Source organism: Meleagris gallopavo, chromosome 20 (assembly GCF_905368555.1).
Source record: "Meleagris gallopavo chromosome 20, MGAL_WU_HG_1.1, whole genome shotgun sequence".
Classification (NCBI taxonomy): Eukaryota; Metazoa; Chordata; class Aves; order Galliformes; family Phasianidae; genus Meleagris; species Meleagris gallopavo.
In genome coordinates, this window is record NC_139423.1 from 614165 (window position 1) to 626469 (window position 12305).

The 12305-nt window shown below is 45.1% G+C and overlaps 1 protein-coding gene across 1 annotated transcript in view; it reads right to left on the reverse strand.

Annotated features, from left to right (window-relative positions):
• Positions 1–7968, reverse strand: part of LOC104915527 (myosin heavy chain, skeletal muscle, adult-like) — a 42085-nt gene extending 34117 nt beyond the window's left edge. Inside the window, exon 1 of the mRNA XM_085240356.1 lies at positions 1290–7968. The gene's annotated coding sequence lies outside the window, so the exon portion shown is untranslated. The remainder of the gene's footprint in view (positions 1–1289) is intronic.
• Between the last annotated feature and the right edge of the window lie 4337 nt (positions 7969–12305).

The following is a 12305-nucleotide window of genomic DNA, read 5'->3' on the forward strand; positions in this document are numbered from 1 at the left end:
GAGATAAACTTGCCAAAGGGATGAGAGTTCAGAATCATGTGGAAGGAGGGAAGACAGAATGGAGTGTTTTGGTTTCATCTGGAATGAAGTTAATTTTCTTCCTGGTAGCTGGTAAGGTGCTGTTTTATGGATTTAGGATGAGAATGACATTGATAACTGAAGTTTTAGTTACTGAGGAACAGGTAAGAATGGAGTAGTTTGGGACAGTGGAAGGTTTGGGACGGATATGCACGAATACCTCCAAAGGGGAGACTCCAAAATATCTCTGGGTACCTGTGCCAGTATTCAGCTCCCACACAGCACAGCAGTGCTCTCTGATGGTCAGACAGAGCTGTCCGAGTTTCAGTTTATGCCCAGCGACTCTTGTCCTGTCACTGGCACCACTGGGCTCTGTTCTTTTGCACTTTCCCCTCAAGTATTTACTTGAGGCACTGATGAAATCTCCCCAGGATAAAGGGAACAGTTTGTAACGGAACAAGAGTAATGGTGTGGTGGTGAAACTTAAACACTGGAGACAGGGAATCTTAAGGAACAGGCAGCAAGCCATGCAGTGTGAGCATGAAACAGCTGTAAACACATCAGTATCTGAAAAACAACCATGCTTTTGTCATTAAGGGCACCCACTGGCTCCCACATGCAAGCAACAAATGGGCAAATAGGATGCAAAATGCAGGTGGGCAGAGACAAACCCTGTGGAGCACAACTACTTCTGAAGCACGAGGAGCTGTCATTCCTCACACCTTAATATCCCCAGCAGCCTCCAGCAGTGAGCTGACAGATGATTTGATCCTCAGGTGCACCCTGTGAGAATATTTGAGTAACAGATTGAAACACCACAGGGTATGTGGTGGGACAAAGTGACGGTGCTGCAGCTCAGCAATTGTGTGCAACCGTGTGCTGTACAGCCTGATGCTGTGCCAGCTTCTCCGTTACAGAACCAAGAATCAGCACTCTGACTAAATGGTAAATAATTCCTTTTATTCCTAGTTTCACTCATGCTCATTGCTCTCAGCTCATGTCAAGAAATTGGAGCGTCCGCCTATTCTCAGATAGCATCCCCCAGATCTATCTGCATTTGAGGAGAGGCTGCTGGGCAGTGATGCTGGCAGCTCCGGTGATTTGTATTTGTTATGTCTTTCACTGCCAATCAGCCCCTGCTCTTACTGCTTTTTAAAAGTGCCTGAAGCTAATAGAAGACACTTCATATTTTGAGGCCAATATCTGTCACTGATACTGACCACAGACACAAGCTGGTAAGTGTCCCTCTGCAATGCTTTTCAGCTTCATACCTTCATCCAGGATTCCTTCTTCTTGACCAGCTCTCCACTTGCTGTGATTGCTGCTAAGCACTGGATGACAGACTTTGCGTTCAGTCTTCCCTGCACCCAATTGTCCACTGCTGAAAGGAAGCATGGAGCAAAGCATTATACACCTGCAGAAAAAGCTTGGAAAGAAATGGGTCAAGAAGGTAAAAATTGGCAGCTCGTAGGCTTTTTGTTGGAGATAAAGGCCAAAGGGACAGATCTACTTATGTGATTAGGACTGACTGATTTTCACACTCTGCGAAGGGAAAAAGAACTACTGCAGAGAAGTGGTAGGGAAGCAGCAACCCAGTGTCATAGAGGGGGAGAACCAAAAGCTTGCGAGCAAAGCCAAGGAGATGCATGCTCTTTCCCTCCTCCTCTCTTCCACTCCTGTGCTCCACTTTTTGTCTTCTCTCCCTTTTTCCACCCTCTGCTTCCCTCTTTATTTCTCTCTTTATCACTCTTTACCTTATTTATTGCTGTTTAATACAGGACAGAACTTAATTCAAACCGAAACCATGTATTTTGGGGAAAATGTTCCTTTCAGCTCTGTTCTGAACCTACCTGCAGTTGCCTCAAGCCACATGCTGGTCTGCAAACCAGGCAGTATGTCCTACCTAACTGCACCCACCTTTTGCCGTGGTTCCTCTTATGGTGTTCAACTTCATGCTTAGACCAGAAATGCAGATATTGTGCCATACCATTATAGCACAGCAATTTAAAAATAAAAGCCAATTTCAGGAGACAGAGAAAGCAATCAAGAGCAGATTTTGCATCACCTAGAAACAAGGTAAGCACGCCTAATTCCACAGTACAATAACTGGGAGCCTGAGTAGAAAATCTGCAAGATGACACAGAACGAGGCAGAGGTAGTGCACTGCAGAAGGTGGCTTCAAGGCAAATGAGCCCCTAGCAGGTAAGAGCAGCATTTGGCAAAAGCAGTCAGCATGAACTGATAGGCGTTGTCAGAGATGGAGAAGATGTGTGGAGGGGCCTCCTGGCGCTTTTTGCCTCGGTAGGCCAACACCACCTCCGGGTTGTACACCGGCAGCCACTTGTAGGGGTTGACAGTGACACAGAAGAGGCCCGAGTAGGTCTGTGAGGAAAAAAACAGAAGAGAAGTCATGGAAGCCCCTCTCCCTGGCAGCTGATTTTTCTCCTTAGCAATGAAGGGAAACTTAAACAGATCATCTGAGAGCAGCAGTAGCCCTCGCGGCTGTGGAAAACAGCAGATTCATGCAGGTGTGTCAGTACGGCCACATCCTCAGCTCTGTCAGCCAGGTGGGTTCACTGCAGATAAACCATCAGATTTGACAGCAATCAACCACAACTCAGAAGGAAAGGGTTAACTTTCATTCTGCAGTTCTCAGTGTCCATTCCATGTGCATAGATGCAGACAGGAACAGAGAACTAATAACACCTGTAATGCTGTTCTCACTCAGGTTTTTCTTCTTGTTTAACTGCGCAAAATAAGACACAGCCATCGCAGGGCAGACATTGCTGCCACCTGGTAACTCTGTAGTGCTGGCAGATGGGACGTAAGTCCTGGAATTGCTACAGCCACACAGCCAGAATTCATGCCGGACCAGATTTCTCTCTGTGTTACTGCTGTTGGTGGCTGCAATGCCCACGAGCACAACTGCTGCCTGCCTGCCAACACAGAGGCAGGACACCGACAGCACGGCTTCATCAGCTGCGAATCCTTCACTGGCACTCGTTCTGCTCCTGGTTCCTGGACTCAAGACAGCTCTCTCTGCAACAGCTCCATCTGCCGGGCTTGTGTCGCGCTGTCCTGCCTGCAGATATGCATGCAGACGGGGCAGACGTGCAGGAAAACAGATGTGCACAGGTGGCAGCAGCCAGCTGGGCCACAGTGAGCCAGGGAGGAGCTTGAAAATCCTGCTGCCATTTTTCCAGCCTGCTTCCCTTCTTGCTTCTATCTGCAGATGAGGTGATCGCTGCTCCCGTAGCCTGCAAGCCAACAGTCCAGCCCAGGGGGAAAACAACACTGGTGCTATCTGTCTGGTTCAGAAAGTTTAATAGTTTCCAGGTTCAGGTCCTGAGCAGTGGACCTATCTTGGGCTTCTTTTGAGAAGGCAAGAATAAGGAATGTTGGTTTTGAAAGCAACTCTGTGATCTGCTTCCTTAACTGCTTTCCTGAAGAGTTCAAACATGCAAGAAGTTGGGATTCACAGAAGGTCTCCATATAGAACAAGAGTTGTGCCCTAACTGCTCCTCACAGGACATACCTGAGAGTCATACAGAGGGCTCCAAGGTACCGTCAGTGCTCGGAAGAGAGCATAACTGACTGTGAGAGAAAGGGAGAAAGGAAGGAAGCATCACGTAGGAACGTGTTCACTCACATCTCCATTACTGATCCTGCTTCTTGGAAAGGTCGCAGTTGTACAAGAAATGATGCAGAGAAGAAAAATAAAGATGGCTATGGGTACAAAACTGCTTTTCTGTGAGAGCAAAACTTGATGGGATCTGGGGGTGAAAATGAAATGTTAGAAGCCTGCAAAGTCCTGAATGGCAGAGAGCCATCCCCACAGCTGTGCTGGTGAGGAACAATTCACTATTTGTCTATGAGCAAATACAATCTGAAATTACCAGGCTGCATAAAAGATAGGCTGAAGTTACCAAACTGCATATAGCAGTGAATAGGAAGCACTTCACGCCTATTACAATTATAAATGATTGCAATCTGGGTTGTGTGAGAGGAAAAAGCTCAAAACAGGTACAAAAAAAGGCAAAGCCCAGGAAAGCAACACACAGGTCCTCACACGCCATCACCTGCTGCATTCTGCTGTCACATACCTGTGGTTGCTGCACACTGGGTGTAAAACAACAGATTACTGCATTATTCTTTATTTTTTTTCTTAATGTCTGGTAGGGACTACTGCCAGGACACTGGGTGAGGGGCTCAGCTACTTCTACAGAAGTTACCCAGACACAAGTTGTTAAGATGTTTTAAGATTAAGGCCATTTCTTCCAGATAAAGATGGTGGAGGCTTTAGAGGGAACAGACAATGATGCTGATGAGAGTTTCACATGCAAGGTAGCTGCAAGCTCTGTCACCAGTAAAGTGAGGAATTTATCAGAGGATATAGTAGTATTAGAATAAAAGAATAAAAACTGCAGCTGAGGAATGCTATGACCAGCAAGGCAACAGCCCAATCTGTTACAGAGCATTTTTGTCTTAAAATCCTGCTGGGAATAATTATCCCATAGATACCTTCATCTCTGCATCCGGAGCAAAGCCTTCATCTAAAGGGCAGTCAGGCTCAAGAGGAAACCTGCCTTGCCCACTGTAAGTGCTTTCTGTGCTCCTCACCATCCCTAGAAGGTGTTCTGGCCCACAGCAGTGCAGGGAGGAGGGTCGGGAGGAACGCACATAATCTCCCAGAAGTTTCCTTCCCATCCTGCACAGCCATGATCTTTCCTGTGGTTTACTCTGCCTGGGGTCAGCCATGAAGCAGTAGGTCCTGGTATCTCAGCTGGTTCTGTGTCCCTGTTCTCTCCGTCTCTGACTGGCACAGGCATGGTGCAGCCCTGCTGAGATGTGCCATGATGGATTGAGGGGAATATTTCCCTTTCAAGCTGGCAGTCAGCTGTGCCTTCATTACAGGGACAGATTTTGCTGCACATATATGAGAAGAGAGTAGTAGCCATTTCACAGTGATTTGCCACTGAACAGCAATCTTTCAGGAATGGAAATCAATTTTTCAGTGTTTCTTTACTGGCTCCAGTAAGAACTGACAATTGCAGTGCCAAGCAATCCACAGCCTACTCCGTTACATTTTTTGCACAGAGGTTTCCTTTGTATCAGCTTCCACTATATGCAAAACATCACATGCACTCCCTTGTGAAAAACTGACAGTGGTAAGAGATCCCACAAGGGAATTTCAGTTCAGGAGGCCACTCACAGGGATGGCAGGGACAAACCTCACCTGGGACTGTCCTCAGCTTTGGCACTTCAGTGACCTGCTCCTGATGCAGATCCCCCACACTGCCTGAGAGAAGGTCCCCAAGCCAAGAGTGTTTCTGATAGAGGTGACCGCATACTGCAAACAATAACCATCCATTCCTGAATGATCAGTTTAAGTAAAACTGGGTTTGAAACAAATAGACCCTCTCTCTCTAAACTCTGCAATCAAGCTACTGCACTTTTAGCTTTGAAATGTCTCTTCCATTCCTTTCAGAAGAGTATGCATTATGAACCTTTTCAGTTTGTAAAGATTCAAATTATAGTACCAAAATTAAGTTTTTCTTCCATGAGGTATCTTAAGCAACCAAGAGAAGCATAAACAGGCTTTAGAGAGGCAGTCTGAATATTTCCTCTGATCATCCAAGACCCAGAGGTTTATCAGCATAAGGGGGAGCACTGGAGGAGCTGAGCAGCCCCACACCTCCCAGCAGCATCAGTACCAGCTCACTGCTGCTTCTGTTAGCACATGGTGTGCAACCTTTGGGCTGGTCTGGGTTGCACTGAGAGAAGAGGAATTGTCTTGGGCTGCACAGAAAATATGTAGATCATTATGGAAGTAATGCCTCCTATTTATTTCCATAGAAGCTGCCACAGCTACAAAGAGCACAACACTAATCAATAGAGCAATTTCTCAGCTACAAAATGCTTTTTTTCTTTTTTTTTTTTAAATATAGTCACTATCATTAGCTTTCGCCAGCAACGAGCAAAAGCCTGCATGCTACGCCTGTAACAATCTGCATCAGCAGAGGTCACCCACTGTTGCTGTCACCACTGCTGAAATGCAGCACCCATCACCTCACCGTGCTCACATCCACCATTTGGTTTCCATAAACATTCAGCAAGCATTGATGCATGTCAGTGAGTGCCATTTGTTCTGCATGGAGGAATTCAATGACACATCTCTGCTTCATATGCACTTCCATGTCAGGCACCATTGTGTCACAGTGCCCTCTGCTGCCGTCTGTCACACAGCAACACATAATGAGACACTGGTGGGAAGGTTCAGCCTCTGCTGCCATCCCACCAATGTCCACCTCTGACACTGTGGGCCAATAGAACAGGAGGCATTACTTTCGGAGCAGCCTTCGTATACAACATAGTTAATACATACAAACAACAAAATTGAGTACAGTTTCAAGGCAGATTTCCCAGCAACGCAGAAGTGCCAGCTGGAAGGGTGCCTCCCACCTAAGGCAGGAGGACTTGGAGACGAACTGACGTGTGCACCCACCAGGACGAGGAATGCAGAGCAAGAAGGTGCCAAACATCTTCATTAGAAGCAAAGTTTTGAACTCAATTAATTTATTGCCTCTGGAATTGTGGGAAAAAATAAAAGGTGAGATGAGACTCCTCAGAAACAATACTGTCTCTATGAAAACAAAATTATTATTGTCAGCGCCACTCATCCTAGACACTAACATTACTGATAACACCTTGGATGTGACACGGCTCTAAGTGACACGAGAGCCAGCATGAGAAACTTCCTTTGGAAGCTGCTTGTCTTTGCTAACTGCATCCAAAGCAGCCAGAACAATGCTCAACAGCTGAAAAGGAAGTTAAATTCTACTAAGGCACTAAAACACCTGGTATAAACCAATACACAAAAATTCCTGGTGATGGGCACATCCAAACCATGCAATGGCCTGTCCTACTATATTGTATATATCAACACTACTTTCTAAGGAGATGAAATGCAGCGCATTATGTTTCATCAGCATGCAAAGTTCTGATATCCCATTATCATCAGTCAAATCAAATGAAAGAAAATGCAAACAGATGCCTCACAGTCACTCTGCAAGTGAGACCTCTTCTGCATAAGCCCCTCCAGCGCTGCAAAGCTGCCAATATGCTCCGGGCTCTCAGTAATGCTGTCCCCACGTGCAGACAATTCCAGACACTGCAGCCACTCTTTACTGGGAGGCTCTTCCTGGAAACCTCAGAAAATTGATAAGCAATTATACAAAGCAATCTTTATTTTCAAATGCTGCACTGCATAAATTTTATCTGGTTAACAGTCTTATGCATGGATACAGACCCCTCCTCATCCTCCCCACTTCATTACTCAACAAAGCACAATCAGGCTGACTACGCAAAAAATCATGTTGATCTGAAGAAAAACGCATTTGCAACCCATTACTCATTTCCTTACAATTCAACAGTGCTTCCTTGGAGAAATCAAGAAAAAAAACCACCATTTCTGCATTCAAATGAGGAAGATTGGGCACGGCACAGCGCTGGTCCCATGCATGGCAGCTGCTGACACTTCCAGCATTCTTCATATTCTCAACCTCAACAACTCTCAGCCTCTCTACTCACAATATTCTAAGTGCCATTCCTAGAAGGCATGAAAAAAAGAAGGCAAAGGTTCTCCAGATGATGTCTGGCCAAGAGATACCAACTAATTCTGCTAGCTGTTCTTCTGAAATGAAAAGTGTTTTCTATCTTCTGTACACAACAACGTTTCCAAGAAGTCCTGAATTTCAGATCTCACCACAAATACTATTCATCAGGAAGGTTCTGTAGATTTTTGAGTGCTGCTGCCTTTTGTATTTGGAAGAAAAGAGGCATATGGTGGCTGGACATTACACTCGTATTTCTGCTTGAGCTCCACTGAATACAGTGCCCAATTACAGCCAACCCTACAGCTGATGCATGTCCAGAGACCTCATACTTTACGATCTGTATTTCCTCATGTGTGCAGCAATAGAAGCAGAAATCTCAGCACTCCTCTTATTCTGGCCGTAATAGTCCACAAAGTCACCATCTGGCCCAAGCAGGTACATTATTATTGTGTGATCCACCTGCAAGAAAGCACATTGTTATCTGGTGAAAAAAGATCCTGCACATATCTCAAAGACAGCACCAACCATGCTCCATTCAGCTGTCCAACAAAACTTCTTCCCAACAAGCTAAAGTAAGATCTGGGGAACTTTATCATCACCTCAGTGACCTTCTGTTGTTCTACTTGGCAGAACAAATGCATCATTGGCACTCAGGATGCATGAAGGAGCTCTATATGCAGACAGATCCTCCCCAGGCAGAGGCAACCCTCCCTCAGCACACAAAGGCCTGGGAAAACATGGGGAAGGCACAGGCTGGTGGTCTTTCCCCCTCACTTTTCTCAGTTTACTTCTAATTCTCCTAATGCTCTCCAACAGAAGGTATCCAGGCTTCTGTTGCTCTTATCATGTAAATCCAATATAAATGGAGATAATTCGGTAAAGAGAATTCGCTGTCACTGCAAACAAAGGGACCAAGAGCATCACTGGGACGCAGGAACTGCAGACACAGAAGCTGGTGCGTAGGGAAACACCGTGTGCTGGGAGAGGGCGCCCCCTGCTGGTTCCTTGTGATGGCATCTGCAGGCACCACACGGAGTCTGAGCTGAGATAATGGGACAGAATTTTAAATAACCTGAAAAAAATTAACAGTAGCAATGATTTGAAAGTGTGAGGTACTCCAATTTTATTTATGTTAAAAATAATTCCATTTTCAGTATCTTTAAAACATCTCTGGGTGATCCGTGACAGCACCTCTATGAGAAAAGACATAATAAACTGAAAATGGAGGCCAGGAATCTTTGATTGCTGCAGTGTGTACATAACCTTAGTGCCACTGGACAAAAAGGACACAGATGTACTCACGTACCAAGAGCAGGTCTGTGTTTGGAACCAAGAAACTGCATAAGCATTTCCAGCATCAGAAGCTAAATGGATGCATTACATTTTGTAGCGTTTCCATAATGGAATTCATGTTTCTTAAAATTTTATTGAAGTATGTTTAACTAAAATATTTTACTCTAGGTATCAAGTATTTGAGAAACGACCACAAAAATCAAACACCAGAACCTTTTAAAGGAGTTTGAATTATAATCCAGACCCTCTTGCCCTTCAACGAGAGACCACCAGCAACAAAAATCCAGAACAGGAAGCCTGCCCATAGAACCTGAACTCCCTGCCTGCAGGAGGTTCGGGACAGCCATGAGGGCATGCCACCTGTGTGCAAGAGACCACTACTTTTCAAGCTGTGGTCCACTGCCACTATATGGATGCACAAAATCATTGTGTGACTTTCAATGCAATCTTCCAAACCACAAAACAAAGCAAAAGATAAAAAAATTGCACACTCCATAATTAATTATGAAATTGGGATTATTATATAGAAACTACTAATATGTAAATAACATTTGCAAAATACAAATAGATGTTTAGGAATGATTATTTGTAAGCATTAATCTCCATGTTCTTTTCAAGCCAAAACAAGCAGAGAATTGACCTCTGCCTTCTCCCCACTGCTCAGCAGCACAGAGAACACACAGCGCACGCTCCTACACAAGTATCAGTCTGACTCACTGACTGGAAGGCAGCTCTGTGCACAACACAATGAGAAAAAAAACCCTTATTGAAAGAAGTGGCAGAGCAGTAATTGCCTGGGTAACAGGCAAGCACAAAACCAGCCTCAAGCTCTTCCAAGATTTGCTGTTGCTGTTATCCTCTTTCCAGTTGGTTTCAGAGGCTCATGTCTTCTCACCTTCCTGCAGCAAATATGCAGAGCTGGAGTCGCAGCCAGCAGAGATGCACACACACTGCTCCCCATGGCACCACGGCTGCGGCTCTCAGGCTGTTCTGCTCCAAACCCACTGCTTTCTTCCTCACTGTCTCCCACTGCTCTTCTCACACTCCAGGCTTCCAGGTACTTCGCACAACCCCAGCACAGCACAGCTGTTCTCTCTGGAGCCTGAATCCTTTCTCATAATTACTTACATTTGTAGTTATGGTCTCTTTTTATTTCTCCTTCCAGTTTCCCTTGAAGCTGCTCTCATCTACATTCTTCTTTCCCATGGCGAGATCCCTGTATCAAAACCTGTAAGTGCTTTGCTAGAATCTGTATGTGGTTGCTGCCTCTTTAAGCAAAAGCTGGTTTTTGATGTCCCACCTGACACTCTTTCTAGGAGTCCAGATGAGTGTGTAGTACCATGGTGACTGTCTTCCCTTTACAGAGATTGTGCATTGCTTTTGCCTTTTCTTTACATGCATCAACAAAAATGTTCCACCAATCTTTTGGCCACATGCATAATTTATTTGCTGCAGTCAGGCAGTTTGAAAAATGAGAGTAAGGATAAAAACACTGGATCAGACCAAAACCAAAACCAAGTGCTACTTTCCTCTCTTATCTGTCAGTTTCCAAACATTTCTAGCTCACTGGCCTCCCAGGCTGCACGTGATTTCTCTGCATTTCATCATCAAGAGAATTTTTTCCTCAAAGAATAATCAAGACTCCCTGTGGGCTCATCTATGTCTACTGTTTGTTTGCATCTACAGCAATGGATTTCACTTCTCACCTGCTCACTTCAACAAAACCCACCACCTTTCCTTTTGAATCTGTTTTTAGTTTTCTCTGATGCCCTTCAGTTCTTGTATTAAAAAAATCTATTCCTCAATTTGTACCCTCACTTGTCACATCTCTTGCACCTACCTCACTCTTCCAGCCTGTCAGGATATGCCAAATGCAGAAGGCCTTGGCAGCAGTTGTGAGTGCCTACGCCAGACCAAAAAGTTTCCAAAAAGTAAGACTTTGACTACCCTGTTCAGTCTTACTTAAATCTTAGCTTTCCCTTCACACTATCACGCTATGTATTTTATTCCCACTTACCACATGTAGATGCAACAGGGTCACAGAGGGCTTCAGCACAGATTACAACTTTTGATTAAAATCTTTATGGCATTCTCAACCAAAGCCTTCCATTAGGCAAAGACCCTACATTTACTCACAATGTAATCATTGTCTTCATCTTTGGGACCTTCGCTGTAATACACACGGAAAGCTTTGGCCACTTGGTCGATCTGTGCTCTGGTACCAGTCAACCCAACCAGCTTTGGAGAAAATTCTACAGAGAAAAAAGACATTTAGATATTTGAGTGAAAAGAATCCTCTCAAATCCTCCTTTTCAGTACTCTCTCTTGATTGTTATAAAGCTCCAAGGTAGAAAAAAAATTGTACCTTTAACATATCTGGCAATGGCTTCTTCACTGTCCCTCTCAGGATCAATGGTGATGAAGAGTGGGGTCAGATCAGGCAAGGACGGGATTCTATCTGTGGTCAGAAACAATAACTATTACAATTTTTCTTAGCAATCTAAAAACCATTTCTTAATATCCCTTCAAACATGGTCAGAGGCAGATTGCTACAACATCTACCTGAGTCCTCCCTAAGTAGCAAAGAAAAAAGCCTGTTTGGTGTTGCTTAATTTCTATAATACTATCTCTGAAAGAAAGAAATAAATGCCATGAAAACCAACCCTCTGTGCTTGTGCACAGCTCCCAGCTGGAGGCTTTGCCCTGCTGAGAGGAGAAGACAAATGGGCACTGGTGTAGAACACATGAGTGCATGTAACCTGCCACGGCTGTGCCTTATTAAACAGAAATCCTCTGTTCTAGAAAGGTCAGTGCTGTCACATCCCAAACACCTGATCCTAGAGACAGGAAGCTTGATTTATGTATTGTTCAGTAATTAATTCAACTATTGAATGCTAATTAACAGCTTTTTGTAAGACAGTCATTTACTCCCACAGGCGACAGGTCACCACGATAAGCCTTGCCCTCCTACCACCCAATTCCCATACCAATTTCATTGACCACTTCAATCATTTTCTCCAGTTCCTCGGGACAGATGTCGGGGCAGTGTGTGAAGCCGAAGTAGATGAGCACCCACTGGCCGAGATAGTCTCTGTTGGTCCTGGGCTGTCCCTCGTGGCTGACGAGCGAGAAGGGCCCTCCCAGCAGCGGTTTCCCGATGCCTCGGTTCCGCTCCTTCTCCAGCTCTGCAGGAACAGCAGGAGGAGGTGAATTCCGGCACTGCAATCCGTGCCCCATCCCTGCAGGTCAGGCCCCGGAGCAGCGGCAATGGGGCAGCTCTGCTGACACCCACTGCGCACAGCTCCCAAGCAGAAAAGGCTCCCAAGCAGCGCCCTCCACTTCAACCAAACTTCTGTACCGATCGATACATTCCAAAAG